Source organism: Cydia fagiglandana, chromosome 8 (assembly GCF_963556715.1).
Source record: "Cydia fagiglandana chromosome 8, ilCydFagi1.1, whole genome shotgun sequence".
Classification (NCBI taxonomy): domain Eukaryota; kingdom Metazoa; phylum Arthropoda; class Insecta; order Lepidoptera; family Tortricidae; genus Cydia; species Cydia fagiglandana.
The window spans coordinates 20561258-20576559 of record NC_085939.1 but is presented as its reverse complement, the minus strand read 5'-3'; positions in this window follow the sequence as shown (position 1 = coordinate 20576559).

Here is a 15302-nt window from a genome sequence, read left to right as displayed (position 1 = left end):
ACCGGTTAATATGAGCAAACAACTAGAAATTTGCACTTTAGATAGAGGATTGATTTCAAAGAATAAAGAGTCTTTTCAACTCGGAAATTCCGAGTAATACTTTTTAATTCAGACTAGGTATTCACTACTCAGAGTACCTTTTATCGAAAAGTATTTGTATTTTAAAAAAGTATTTTGAAAATACCTATTTCGTATTTTGTATTTAAATACAAATTCAAAAACTATTTTGTATTTTGCATTTGAAATAGTATTATCTAGGAAGTATTTGTATTTTGTATTTAAATACTTTTTATAAAGTATTTTTCGCATCTCTGGTGTTTTATTGTAGCAAATTTAGTCTACTTTAAAAACGCCCTAGGAAGTTACTACCAAAAACTAGTACTTTAGGGTTATAATCGCCCAAATCTAAAAAAAATTGCGGTTTATTCGATCTTTGACAAAGTTGCGTTCGGCGCTCGAAGTCACAAACTTGGATTATTCATTGGGCCAACATCATAAACAAGCCTGCAAAAAATCAGAACTACCGGATTTGACGCAAAATAGCCAGGTTACAAAATTCGACAAAGTTACTGGATTATAGACAGTTTTTTTCACTTTCCATTTTTTTTAGCGCTGTCAAAATCTTAACAACTGAAGCACTAGTGCCCTAGCGGTGAGAGCGTGCGACTTGCAATCTGGAGGTCGCGGGTTCAAACCCAGGCTCGTACCAATGAGTTTTTCGGAACTTATGTACGAAATATCATTTGATATTTACCAGTCGCTTTTCGGTGAAGGAAAACATCGTGAGGAAACCGGACTAATCCCAATAAGGCCTAGTTTACCCTCTGAGTTGGAAGGTCAGATGGCAGTCGCTTTCGTAAAAGCTAGTGCCTACGTCAAATCATGGGATTAGTTGTCAAGCGGACCCCAGGCTCTCATGAGCCGTCGCGAAATGCCGGGATAACGCGAGGAAGAAGAAGAAAACCTTAACAATTCTCCAAAACCACGGATGGTGGCTTGGTGCACACGAATAACCACAATATTGCTGATCTGAAATTCATTCGTAGCCGAGTGCCGAAGATCCCAATGGCTTTGCGGGTGCACAAATACTTACCACTGCCGTTGTAGGGAGGGGGACATGTAGCCGAAAATTATTACCGAGGTTATTATAAATTGACGCCATCGCTAACGCTCCGTAGCGAACGTAACGCAACTGTCACTGTCACACTAATATGGAAGAATGATAGAGAGACACAAAGCGATTCGATAGCACAGCGTAGGCGATTGTCACCTTGGCGAGGTTGCCTGAAATAGATATAAGAAAATACTTACTACTGAAATACGATATTTAAGAAACCCCAACACCATTTCTCTCGCTATATCGTAATCACGTTCGTTCGTGTAGGAAGTGCAAGCAAAGACGCCCACGGCCGTATTCAAACTGTCTTTGTCTTACTCTAGTAGGTACTCGTACCCAAAAGAGATGACAATTTTGTATATTTCTTCTTCTTCTTCTTCTCTATCGTATCGCTCTTGACAGAGCGGTCGTGGTCACGTTGAGGCGTCCGCATCGGTAGTAGAGGCGGACACAGCTCTTCGCACGATCTCCCGCCATCTCTCCCTGTTGGCAGACTGTCTGGCACAGTCAGATACGCGGTTTTCCACTACAGATTTGGTCAGTCCAGCGCATAGGTGATCTGCTGCGCGATCTGGTTCCCTCCACTCTTCCTTGTACGACCAGTCGCTCTATGGAGTCGTTATCTCGCCTAGAGACATGGCCAAAGTACTGCAGTATGCGCGACTGTACTACGGTCGATAAACGCTGTGTGATGCCGAGCTCCTGTAGTATGGACACGTTTGTATATTTACGTACTGACAAATTGTTTTGCTGAATTGCCGGACTATAAAACGGATCAAATTAAACGTGGAACAATTCATTGTCTTGTCTTTCACGGATAATAATTGAAGAACATTAAACCCCTTAGCGCCACTTGCACCATCCCACTAACCGGGGGTTAACCGGTTAAACCATTAACCCAGTGTCAAATTGTACCTACTGGTAACCATGGTAGTTACCATGGTTCAGATTAAACCGGTAAACCCCAGGTGAGTGGAATGGCGCAAGAGGGTTAAGACGAAATAGGAGCTGAGTTTTAAATATTTTAGGTAAATATACCCGTCTCGCTAACGGAAGCGGCACCTAAAAGTAGTGCGATAAGGACAAGGCGAAAAATCCTGCGTAAAAATCTCAAAAATCGAGGTTTCGTACTCCTTTGTTTCCTCCTCCAAAACTTAACCAAATTGAAGGGCTCTAGCGCCTTAAAAAACAAAAATATCAAAAAAAGCACAACGGTCCGATACAGATATTGACAATATTAATCTGTGTTGAAAAAATCATTGCTCTAGCTTCAAAAACCACGGAGGAAAACGAGGAGTACGTTTGCATGGAGAAATGACCACTCCTGTTGGCTCTTAAAGCGGAGTTTATAGACTCTGTATTAGAAATGTTTCTTTCCAAATAATATTCAAATTCAGAACCATAAAGACCCTTGTTTGACAATAGCGAAATCGGCGAAAGAATCGTAGCCCATCCCTAATACGCTATTGGCCTTACGTCTCAATTCTGCATGAGACTTTATAGCAAGATTTTACGCGTACATTTTATCTTCTCCGAACAGGACGGTCATATGTGCTGAACAATCGTTGTAAATATGTGGGTAGTTTCCACCTTATTTTAAAGTAGTAAGGTACATTTTTGTATGCTATTTTTGATTTTCCCTGTATGTAGGCTTATGAGTCATTTTTAGCTCACTTTCGAGAGGAAAAGATTTCTTTATTTGGACGAAGATTTTGCAGATTGAGATGGAATATCTTAAATGTTATAAAGTGTTAGAAATACTCGTATGTTATAGGTAGTTATATGAATTTGAATTTAAATACCATTAATGAACAGCCGTATGTACAATGAAACCCACAATTTTCCCACCATAATAATGAAATTCAAAATTCATAATTATATATTTTATCAAAACATACACAGCCATAGGTATATTATGATGCACGGGATAGAGCCACCCGGTAAGCAAATAAATGCCTTTTTTGTTTAATTTATAAGTAGGTAATTAAATGTGAAAATTTGTATGTTTTTCCATCACGCGCAAACGGCTGAGCGAATTTCGATGAAATCTGGAATTCACAAATGCAATTTTTGTTTCATCTCAGTATGAGAGTACTGAGGGGGAAGGCGGGCAATTTAAATAAACGGGCGACTTTGTGAGCAGACGCTTAGTATTCACATGAATGACATTATTTCGGTATACAAATAACAGTACTTTATCCCCTGATTGCCATGAGACTCCACTCCACATTAAGAGAGTAACTTAACAAATCCTGCCGCCGTCAGTGTTGCCAACTGGGATTTTGAAAAAATGCTAGACTAATGTCTAGATTATGCCAAAATTATGCCAAAGAACTTTTTGAAATATGCTAAAATATCACTTGAAATTTGACACTTAAAACACATACATTTTTCAAATTTGCCGCCTTTTTCTACTGACAAGATCTGCTTGACCAACTTTATATAGACCGTCGACGTCCATTCGTCCACAAAAGTCAAAATTCATATGAAAATATAAGCCACATAAGGCGATGGCGCATATTGTTGCAGCCAAGTTAGTGCAAACTTGGCTTAGACTAAATTATGCTAAAAAATATGCCAGATGCTAAATGGAAAATTTTGGTGCCAAAGCGAGTGAAAATATGCCAGATCTGGCATCATTTATGCCAAGTTGGCAACACTGGCCGCCGTTACTTTGTATCTAGTCTTTTTATTTCGACATAAAATTTTATTTATACGATCGTTCCGAGGGGCCTGTAACATAAAACTCATTTAAGATTAAGTCTCGATGGGAGGGTGTAACGAATGGGGCCCATTCGGTTTGGGAACGATTTTGGTTGTAGGTACACATTTTAAGATGTGCATGTGTGCTCATTTTTTTCTCAGAACTTTTTTTTAACGTGCGGTCGGAATGCAAATTCTGTTTGATTCGTCGAGCAAGTGGAAATAGAGTTTACTTTACAATAGGTTCTGTCTTTAGGTCTACCCCGATTAATAGTTATTTGTTTTACAAGGGGGCAAAGTTGTTGTTTTACCGCTCGTGCTAATATTGATACCCGAGCAAGCGATATAATCCAAAATTGAACCACGAGCGTAGCGAGTGGTTCGAAAAATGGAATCTTGAGCGTTGCGAGGGACCGAGGGTTTCAAAGCAGGAGGGTTAAACAAAATTTGCCCCCGAGTGAAACACAAAATTTTTCACCACACCAACCCGAAGCAAATATGACATTGAAATATTAAACCTTTTACACTTGCAGCCTGTGGGTCAACTATACTCAGAGGGCAGTCAGCGCCTTGCGCGTTCAGTATAATAACATATTTAGGATGCTGTTGGGTCTTCCTAAGTTCTGTAGCGCTTCGGGTATGTTTGCGGATACGCGAGTAGATGGTTTTCATGCCATAATACGAAAACGAACCGCCTCCCTTATGCGCCGCGTACGTGAGAGCTCCAACAGCATCCTAAGTCTGGTGGCTAATAGGCTAGATTGTCCTATAGCAAGGCACTGGGATAGTCTCCATGTTCCCACTTTATCCTAACTTAAGAATAGTTTTTTATGTCATGACATTTTAATTGAAATTTACTGCGCATAATTTTCATATTTAAATGAAATCTCAGATATAAATTTTATTATTTTATTATATTTTATTATTGCTTATCAATTTTATTTTTATCAATTATCAAATGCTCAGTTAATTTATTTTTAATGTCTAGTCATGGATCTATAAATTATATACCTATTTTTATTGATTTTAGTTTTAAGTTTTGACATTTTAATTAAATTGGACTGCGCATATATTTACAGTGTTTTTTATAGTATTACATTTTAATCTTTTAATAATCAATGAATTTTATTATTTATTATCAAATGCTAAGTTTAATTTAATTGTAATGTCTAGTCAAGTATCTTTATGTTATACCTATACCTAATTTTATATATTTTTAATTTTATCTTAAATGTATACCTATGGATCGATGTTGTCTGGAATAAATGATTTATTATTATTATTAAACAAAATCAAACCAAATCAAATCCAAATGGTTGTTATTAAATGTTTATCATCCAAAATCATCATTTAAAAGTCAATCTACCAGCAAACATAAGAAAACAACTCAAAATTTGCATTTGATTACTTTGCCTCACAAGTGAATAAAATGCAAATTTGCTATTAGTTTTTGAAGTGCAAAGTAAGCCTTTCCGGGCTGGTGTGGTGAAAAGAACTATACTTAACTATGAAAATGAGTCATTAAATTATAATTACTATAGTGAAGCGATACCAAACAATGAAATTGTCGCAATCGCAACCTGTACCACGTGACCAAAACATCGTAAGCGCCGTCAAATTCGTGGCGCTTACGCGTTTAGGTCGAGAGACTCACGCTCCGCTTCTATGGTTTGTTGTCAAAACAATATTAACTCAATAATTTAAAATAAGAATTTTTGAAATCGTCCTAGCCATTCAGTAATCTTGGACATACAAACAATAAGCAACCTTCCTTCTTCCTTATTATACAGGATGATTTCGGGGTCGTGGAGCAAGACAGCCAGACGTCATACAGAATCCAAAGATGAGCCTAATGATGTTGTTAATTATCTTTTAATCAAATACTACCATATGATAATGTGGATCATTTACAGAGTCAGAAAAAGTGGTTTTGGACCACGACCCAGAAATCACTCTGTATACTCGTATTTCAAATTATATTTATTCATTTCAAACTTATTTAAAACAATAAATTTTTGACACGCACGGTTGGACCATTTTTCGCACATTTTCTCGAGTCCATGATCAATTCCAGATTCCGATCGAGCTACCGCCATTCATGTCACTTCACCCCACTGCCCCCATTGCGAGAGCGTCTGGATAAGGGCTGATTTAAGGCCCATTTACATGGTGCGAGTTTCTCGCCTCGAACGCACGATTATCGTAGCACGAGAAAAAATATAGTATCATGTAAACTAAACATACGATATCGTACTAGAAGGAGCGATAATCGCCTCGCCTTTGCTGATTGGATGTCTCCGTGTAAACAGAATTTTAATGCGAGAATCGCATTTCGAGATTTTGGAGTTCATGTTTGTTGGAGTCCCAATTTTATGCATTTTTTGGGACATTTAAAATGGTTTATTAATAGGCAAAACGCACAACAATATTTTTGTTTTCATACAGTGTCTTTTGTGATGTTTGACCATAGGTACACTGAGGGGTGAATTATGTAGGTCATACTGAACAGCTTTTACTGTGGAGTGTGGAGCCAACCCCGAAATCGCGAAAAACAAATTTGCTTTTTCCATAGAAAACATTGACATATTATGATTATGACTCTTCGAAATTTATGACAACCTACCATGGAGTAGGGAAAAGTTTGTTTTGTATGACCTACAGATGTATTCGCCCCTCAGAGTATCGTCAGATATCAGATATCACAGAAACACCTTGTAGGTATATTTATATGTTGTTGTTTCCCGGTAACTTATTTTTTCTTAAAAGCAACATCACGTTATTTCAGCCAAGAGCCAATATTAAAATACTCATAAATACAACTTAAAATATATTAAAATTAACAATAATGAGTGAAACAAGAAATATTTACTATAGCGGAAGCAGTTATAAAGTTGACCCAAAAATTTTTTATTAAGCTATGAGCTTCATCACATATGTTCCTTGAGTAATTCTAAGCATTTCAAGCCTGGGAGGCAATAAGAAATGTGTGTCTACTCGGATTTGTAATGGATTCAAACTTTCAACCCCTTTTTAACCCTGTTAGGGGATGAATTTTACAAAACGCTGAAATTACTTTTCCTGTCTTTTAATAATATCCCCAAATACAAAGATTCAAGTCCCGCGTTCGAAAAATTTTTTGATATCCATACAAACTTTCAACTCCTTTTTCACCACCTTAGGGGATGAATTTTCAAAAACGCTGAAATTAGTTTTCTTGTATTTTAATAATATATCGTTTTACGAAGTTTCAAATTCCTAGCTTAAAATAAAACTTGAACCCTATACAAACTTTCATCCCCTTTTTAACCCCCTTAGGGGTTGAATTTCTCAAAATCGCTTCTTATCTCTTGTACACTTTATAAATGTAATCTAGTGTGCAAATTTCAACTTTCTATCTTTTGTAGTTTCGGCTCCGCGTAGCAAAAATCTCCAACCAAATTTTTCACCTTTTTACGTTTTTCTTGTAAAATTACTATGAAATTGAAAAAACAAATATCAGCAATGAATTCTACGTCTTTGGTTTATACGAAAATGATACCAAACTTGCCCTAGTACCCACCAGGATCAGAGTAGATTTTTTTTAAAGATGACGGATGGCGGCCGTCTTTGTACCCCACCCTCCCCCCCACTTCAGGCTAGAAATGCTTAGAATTACTCAAATATCAGATGTGATGAAGCTCATAGCTTAATAAAAAATTTTTGGGTCATGTATGGCAGCGTTTCATAACTGACTCCAGTACTAAGAATATTGACAATATAGTGAAAAGATTAGTAACAAATCACGTAGATTGACAGATAAAACTCGTATAAAATAAAAATCGGTTCGCACCGATTCGTGCGATACTCGCACGTACGTGAAAAAATGTCATACGAGAACCAGTTTAGACGAGTCGAGAAATCGTATGCAAATATCTCCCTAGAACGCAGGTCCCCGCGTAAACTATTTCGCCTGGCGATAATCTCCATTCGAGTATCGCATGACATAATCGTAGGCGAGTTTTTATTTCTCGCATGAGTGTAAACATTTTTATACGATAATCGCCTGACGATTATTGCTTACGATAATGTCATACGATTTCTCGCCCCAAAGCGTGCGAGAAACTCGCACCATGTAAATGGGCCTTTAGACGGCGCGCGAACTCGCATGCGATTTTAGTTACATTGCGGCCTGTGGATTCCATCCAATTCAACCGACCAATCAAAACCCGCAATGGTATAAAAATCGCAGGCGAGTTCTCGCATCGTCTAAATCGGGCTTAACGTTGTAAAGTGCTCGATTGAGGAAAAGTGGGCCCATCGGGGCGCACTCAAATGTATATTTTATTCGTTGTTGAACGCTCTATGCTGACCAAAGTCGACGTAAAATAGTCCGTCTGTCCGGGGGTTATTGGCTGTAATTTGGTTATTGGCAAATGCACAAAAAAGACTGCAAGTTCACATACCAACGAGTATTTATCGACCTAACAACTCGGTTAAATAAAACCTCGAGAGAAAAAAAGGTACATCTCATTAGAGTGTCATAAGGGCCTCGTACGTATTGGGTAATTGTCCGGAACACCATTATGTCAAACAACTCAATCATATCATAAGTTACCTACGTGAAAAACAGCACAGCAATAATTGACTAAGCACTGTGACAAATAAAATTACAAAATTCCATATTTCTAAAATGCAAGTCGTGGGTAGTTGGGTACAATACAACTTAAAAATAATCCTAAATATAATTGTAATAAATTCGTTTGCGTCATAAATTTAGTACTTAGCCCTTTGAAGTTGAAGTAATCTCAAATATCTATAACTAGAAACTGACAATAACATCTGGTGCCTATTACTACTCCTACTCGAAAGTCTGGATCTGGGCCGTCTTCTGCGGGTTTCCATTGCAAAAACATTTCATCTTGACATATAGGTCTTGTTAGTTTGATTCAAAATAACTATACGCATTAGAGTTAGAGGACTTAGAGGTCAGGGTCCTAATCGTGGCGATAAGTATTTGTCAGTCAAATTTCTTCTAAATAATAATAAATAAAATGCGAAAAAACGTTCCCATGTCAACTTAAACTTTGCATCTATTTACGTGGCAGAGTCTTGTTGGTAAAATGAAACTGTCTCATCAACTTTTCAAGTATAAAGAGAGCCTTTACGAGCTGGCGTGGTGAAAACCTTTATACTGGTTTCAACAGAACTCTCTGTAAGCTGAATGGCTGTATGAACAGAGCCAGTGCGGTTCAAAGTGGCCTGCGGTCCGCGGTTCCGTCAGAACTTTCAAACCGGCCAGCTGTTCCAAACGTTAACTTGTACTAGAGATTATGCAGCTCTTTCGTGTCCTGAACCCCTAGTATAAATTTCATTCGATAGCGTGACGTGACGTACGCGTCTGCGTTAAGTCTCATTTTGTATGCGATTTAGAACAGCGCGCCAAGGTGGACGTTTTTGAAACTCAATATCCCAGACAAAATGAGACTTAACGCAAACGTGTAAGTCACGTTACGTTATCGAATGAAATCACTCTAGTCACAGAATAAATAATAGTACTAGGTACAGAAGACTCACTCTCTAACAAAACGCGTCTGTTACGATCAGGACAGATAATAAAGATAAAGAGTATTCTATATGGCCGCTAGGTGGCGACAGCGCCACGCGCGGCTTATGGCAAACCCCAAAGTTGGGGTCGAACGGATGCACTTAGCTACCTGTAGCAAAGCGACGAAATCGCGGAGTGAGACACGCCTGCTCTGGTTTCGGATCAAGACAAGGGTTAAATACCCTGCCCTGTGTGTGATTCATGAAGGATTCATGTGTTTTCTATGTATTTAAATAGTTGTATATTGTATACCTATAGGGAATTAAATCGATGTCTGAGCACCCACAACACAACAAGCCTGCTTGCGCTTATTGTGGGACTTAGTCAAGTTGTTTAAGGATGTCCTTAAACAAAGTAAATAAATTGTTTATTAGTGGTTCGTGATATTTGCTAATCGCTTTCCGATGAAGGAACAAATCGTGAGGAAACCGGACTAATCCCAATAAGGCCTAGTTTCAGTTTTTTAAATGACAATTCATTTTTATAACATACAGTCACTAGTATTATTTCGAGGTTACACTGAAATTGGATTGACGGAGACCTCGGTACGTAGTGAGAATATTCTCGCGTTGAGAACTGTTTAATGGATCAAACTACTTTCCAAGTGTTGTGTCTGGCGGAGACTGGATATGATTTAAGAAGTAATGCTATAGTATTTTATCGCACCAAAAAAATTTCATGTAAAGTGTTGCCAAGACTAGGCGCATAAAGCTTTTACACTAAAGTAAAAGGTTATCAGAATCCGTAGTAGGTATCAAGACTTTTACTCTGTAGGAAAGTCCTAACTTTATAAGCTCTAACTGTATAAAGCCAACATCTTGGTCAAATAGTACGGCTGGGCCGTTTCGTTGCTTGGACATTTGCGTTAAGAGTCATTTATAACGGGATTTTGAGTTTCCAAAACGTCCCGCTTGGCGCGCTGTTCAAAATCCCATATAAAATGAGACTGAACGCAAAAGCGTACGTCACGTCACGCTATCGAATGAAATTTACACTAGGGCCCACTTGCACCATTCCACTAACCCGGGGTTAAGCGGTTAAACTGTTAACCTAGTGTCAAATTGTATGGCTAACCATGGCAACTCCTGGTTTAACCGGTTAACCCCGGGTTAGTGTAATGGTGCAAGTGGGCCTAGGGGTTCTATAGGTACAGTCGCAATCAGATATATCGGAGCGGCCAAGGCGGTCACAAATATCTGAGCACGCCTCTATTGTCAAGGCGTTAGAGTGCGTGTTCAGATATATTTGAGCACCTTGGCCGCTCTGATATATCTGATGGCGGCTGTACATAACAACAGATCTCTCTCACTGCCACTCTGATTAAAAAGGCATTTACATTCAAAACCAGCATTCGAATAACAAGTCGTTAAATAACTCCAATTTTCACAAGCAGCTGTTAATATTCAGTGCTCGCCCGAGATTCATCTCGTCTCGTAGATCACCGCCCACTAGATCAAGCATCATAGGTGATCAAGCATTAATAAAAATAATTATCGGGAGTCGTTAAGTATTTTAAGAAATAACTGAACTTTAGTAATAAAAAAAGGATCTTAACACGTTTACCGTCCGTGCATTATATGACATGCACCGTCAAACTAGCTCTGTCACGTCCAAGTGACGTCAGAAATGAGAATGCTCTATACATTTGTGCATTACCTGTAATGCACGGACGTATCGATCTATGTGAGTAGTGAAGGCGAGGGACAGTTAAAGTGTTAAAGCTGATTTTGTTGTTACAAGCTGACCGCTTAACTACGAGTAAGTATAGTGTATTGTATCATAAGGCACTGATGGTGCCACCGCGAGCTAGTAAGCTATGAGCTATCGGCTATAAACACGAACAAAAGATAAGCACTCCCGTGTAAATAAAAGAGACACGGCGATATTTATAGTTACTCGCCCAGCGGTGAGCTTTTCCCAATTCCCAAGTACCAATTTTTGGACGAAAACTGGTTTTATACATATTACATTTTACTTAATTAACTACCAGCCAGTTCGTAGTTGATCCTAATAACTTCTTACCGACAGCCTTTATTTAGTTAAGCTGTAATCCTTTAATTATACTTACCCTTCACCAGGCGTGTCTCACTCCGCAATTTCGTCGCTTTGCTACAGGTAGCTAAAAGTACATCCGTTCGGCCCCAATTTTGGGGTTTGCCATAAGCCGCGCGTGGCGCTGTCGCCACCTAGCGGCCATATCTGTGCTGACCGTGACAGACGCGTTTTGTTAGAGAGTGAATCTTCTGTACGTACCTAGTAGTATTATTTATTCTGTGCCTTCACTACCGTCTTCCGAGGGTCCGCGTCTAGCCAACCCATGGCTGCTACTCGACGCAACGTTAGCGCAACTGGTGCAGCGAGACCATTTTCTACAGCGCAGATGCCAACGCTCAAAACATGCTAGTGTGTCAGCAATGCTACATCTAGTGTTGGACAGTGACTGTTGTTTCCTCAAGGGCTACGTAAATATTTACTGGCTTTCTTGCAGCAGAACAGTGCACTCCCAGGAATAGCATTAATTACTGAGCAAGGAAGCCATTTCACTGAAGTTTTCAAAATTACAGTAGACCCGCTTTAATACGATCACAAAACAATTGCTCGTGTAATATACCATCTTAAGACGAAACAGGAGGTGAGATTTAAATATTTTAGGTAAATATACCCGTCTGTCTCGCTTACGGAAGCGGCTCCTAAAACTAGTGCGATAAGGACAAGGCCAAAAATCCTGCGTAAAAATCTCAAAAATCGAGGTATCGTACTCGACTGTTTCCTCCTCCAAAACTTAACCAATCGTAACCAAATTTGAAAATCTAAATGATTGTGAAATTATCTGTGTAGGACCGTTTTGCTTTTTTGGCTAATTGATATAAATTTTGAATACCACGCCTCTCATTGCGGCATAGTCAATTAGGCCATTTTGGCCATTTTTCAAGGGCTCTAGCGCCTTAAAAAACAAAAATATCAAAAAAAAGCTAAACGGTCCGATACGGATATTGACAATATTAATCCGTGTTCAAAATAAATCATTGTGTTAGCTTCAAAACCCACGGAGGAAACAGTCGAGTACGTTTGTATGGAGAAATGACCACTCCTGTTGGCTCTTAAGTCGAGTTTCATACATTTATCAGTGTTCATAGGTACAGTCAAGGAATTTAAATTCCGACCCATTTCGTACTTTGTCACAGTGACAATCAATATGAAAGCCGCTAGAGACCTCATACGGTTGTCACTGTGACAAAGTACGAAATGGGTCGGAATTTAAATTCCTTGACTGTACCTACGCTTTCCCGCTTGAGACGCGTTTAGACTTTAGACATCATCTTTTCAGAATTTTATTTACTTCCGCGATGACTTCAATATTTTTTTATCTTTATAAAATCTGTTTAAGGAAACTCATTAAACCCTTTATTTTGATTACAAAGAAGCAAAACTCAAAGAGTTTCCCTTAAACAAAATAATTGCCAACTCTTTCTGCCGGCAGCTGGCGTTGAGACAAATCGTTTTTAATCGCAACAAAAACAAGATTATTCCGATCTGAGACACTTTCGTAATGGACTTAGTAGGAAGAAAGGAAAGAGGCAGATGAGAGAGTACTATTTTATCCTCGTACGTCCCCGCGTACTGGAAAAAGTACGAATTAAATTCGAGTTGTGAACTCTTATACAAATAAAAGAAAGTTCCAAATTCAAAAGCGCAAAAATTGGCGTGGGTCTTACGAGGTTAATGTGTTTAAAAAGTGAGAACGCTTTCAGATTGCCCGATCCGAACCCCTAGCGTAAATTTCATTCATAGCGTGATTTGGAAACTCTAAATTAGTGTAAATCCCATACAAAATGACACACGTAAGTACGTCACGTCACGTTATCGAATGTAATTTACATTACTGTAACGTGTTTTATTAGATATGTATGTATTTTCACACTCGGAGTTCAAAAGTTACTTTTTGCACTTGATAAATGATAATAAGGTCACGGCATAGGTAATTAGGTAGGTACTTACCTATTTTATTTTATGAATAAAATACGATCACCCCATTAAAATGTCGATAATACCTTTTATCTCTCGTACCTTTCACAGAGCCTCTCAGCTCGGACATTGGAAATCTCTCGAGACCTCGTTAGTATGAATATTCCATTCAAATTAAACGTATTCAGAGATCCTTTGTCGCAGTCAATGAACTTATTGGATGGACTGATAATGTGCCTTAGAGCTTGGAAATAAGGTTGACGATGGATCAATTAACAGCGTGCATGATGGCACTGAATTGACTGATTGACGGTGAACCTTATGGTCTTCGAAATAAGGTTTACAATCAACAGTGTGACGATGCTACTGAATGGACTAATGGCGCAGAATTAGTCTTTTATGGGTTAAGTACTTGATTCAGTTTATTGGGTTCTGAAATGCTGAAAAGCTACGTTTTTAGCTGCTTTAAGGTCTCCCCAGATATATCGATGCGCATTCGGCATAATCCGATAGGAAAAAGCTTTATGTCCGCGCAATAAGAGCGACAAACGGCGCGATTCGGGAAATGAATTAGAGATTCATTATATATGAAATAGTAACGATATGTGACGTTCCACTGCAAAAGGTACCTTATAGCGGCTGGCTCCGCGATTCGGGAAATGAATTAGAGAGTCACTAAATATGAAATAGTGAAGATATGTGACGTTCCACGAAAAAAGGTACCTTATGGTGGCCGGCGCTTATATACGTCGCATAGCGCCGCGCCGCAATAATATTGGAGCGGCGTTAATAATAGCGTAAGCGCGAACCGCCATAAGGTACCTTTATCTGTAGGACGACACATATCTTTACTATACCTATCGTATCTAGTTAATCTCTAATTCATTTCCAGAATCGCGTCGAAAGTCGTCGTGTCGTTCGGCTCGGCTCGCATCGGCCGTCACCTGCCGACGCGTCGACGGCGTTTTAGCTCTTATTGCGTGGACATAAAGCTGTTTCCTATCGGATTTTGCCGATTGCGCGTCGACATATGTGAGGGAACTTATTTTACGTACGTAATTAATGTAGGTAGTAAGTACGTTCGAATTGGCCTGTGTGTAAACGTAAAGTTGGAATTACCGAGGTGATTGATGTGGCCACCGATCGAGTATTAATTATCCAGAACCGACTAATGCACTAGTTTGAGACTGGCGCAGAACATTTGGTAAAAGATGTTTCACTTGTGAGGAAATAGTACATTTCGATGCTAGTGCGGAAGGTATGTCATTACTTCGCGAGTGGCAAGACTCGGGACGAGTGAAGAATGACATTTCCGCACGTGTATCGAACGACGTTTTTTAATACAGTTGCGAAAAAATAAGAAAAACATTGTTAATCGTACACTAAACAAAAGTGGTAACAGTGACAGCTCGGTTAGACGTCGTCTTTAAGTATATTATATCTATGGGCGTTTGGCAGCTATTCCGTTCCATTCAGTCAACTTATTAAGAACGGAATTTTCAATATTGAATATTAAAAAATAAACGTGTTATAATGATGAAGAGGTAAGTAGGTAATTAAATATGAAATATGTAATATTTTTCGTATTCTTACATTAACGGTAGGTTTTTATGCTGATTACGACGTTTAAAGGAAACTAATATTAACACTCATCAATAAGTAGTCGTGAATTGGAACAAGTATAAATTTAAAAAAATTGGAAAAGTAAAAAGCACTAGTTCGAGATAACCAACTTTCCGCACGCTAAACAGCTACGTAAAGTAGCACTTTTTGAGCAACTGTATTAAAAAAAATATTAACTTGTGGCTCTCCAACAATAACTTGTGTTCTATTCGAGAACCTACTTATATTTTTGTATAGGTAAGTAGCTATAAGGTCAATTGATTTCAATAGGGATATTTCCTGTACTTAAAATAAATTACTTCAAACCGT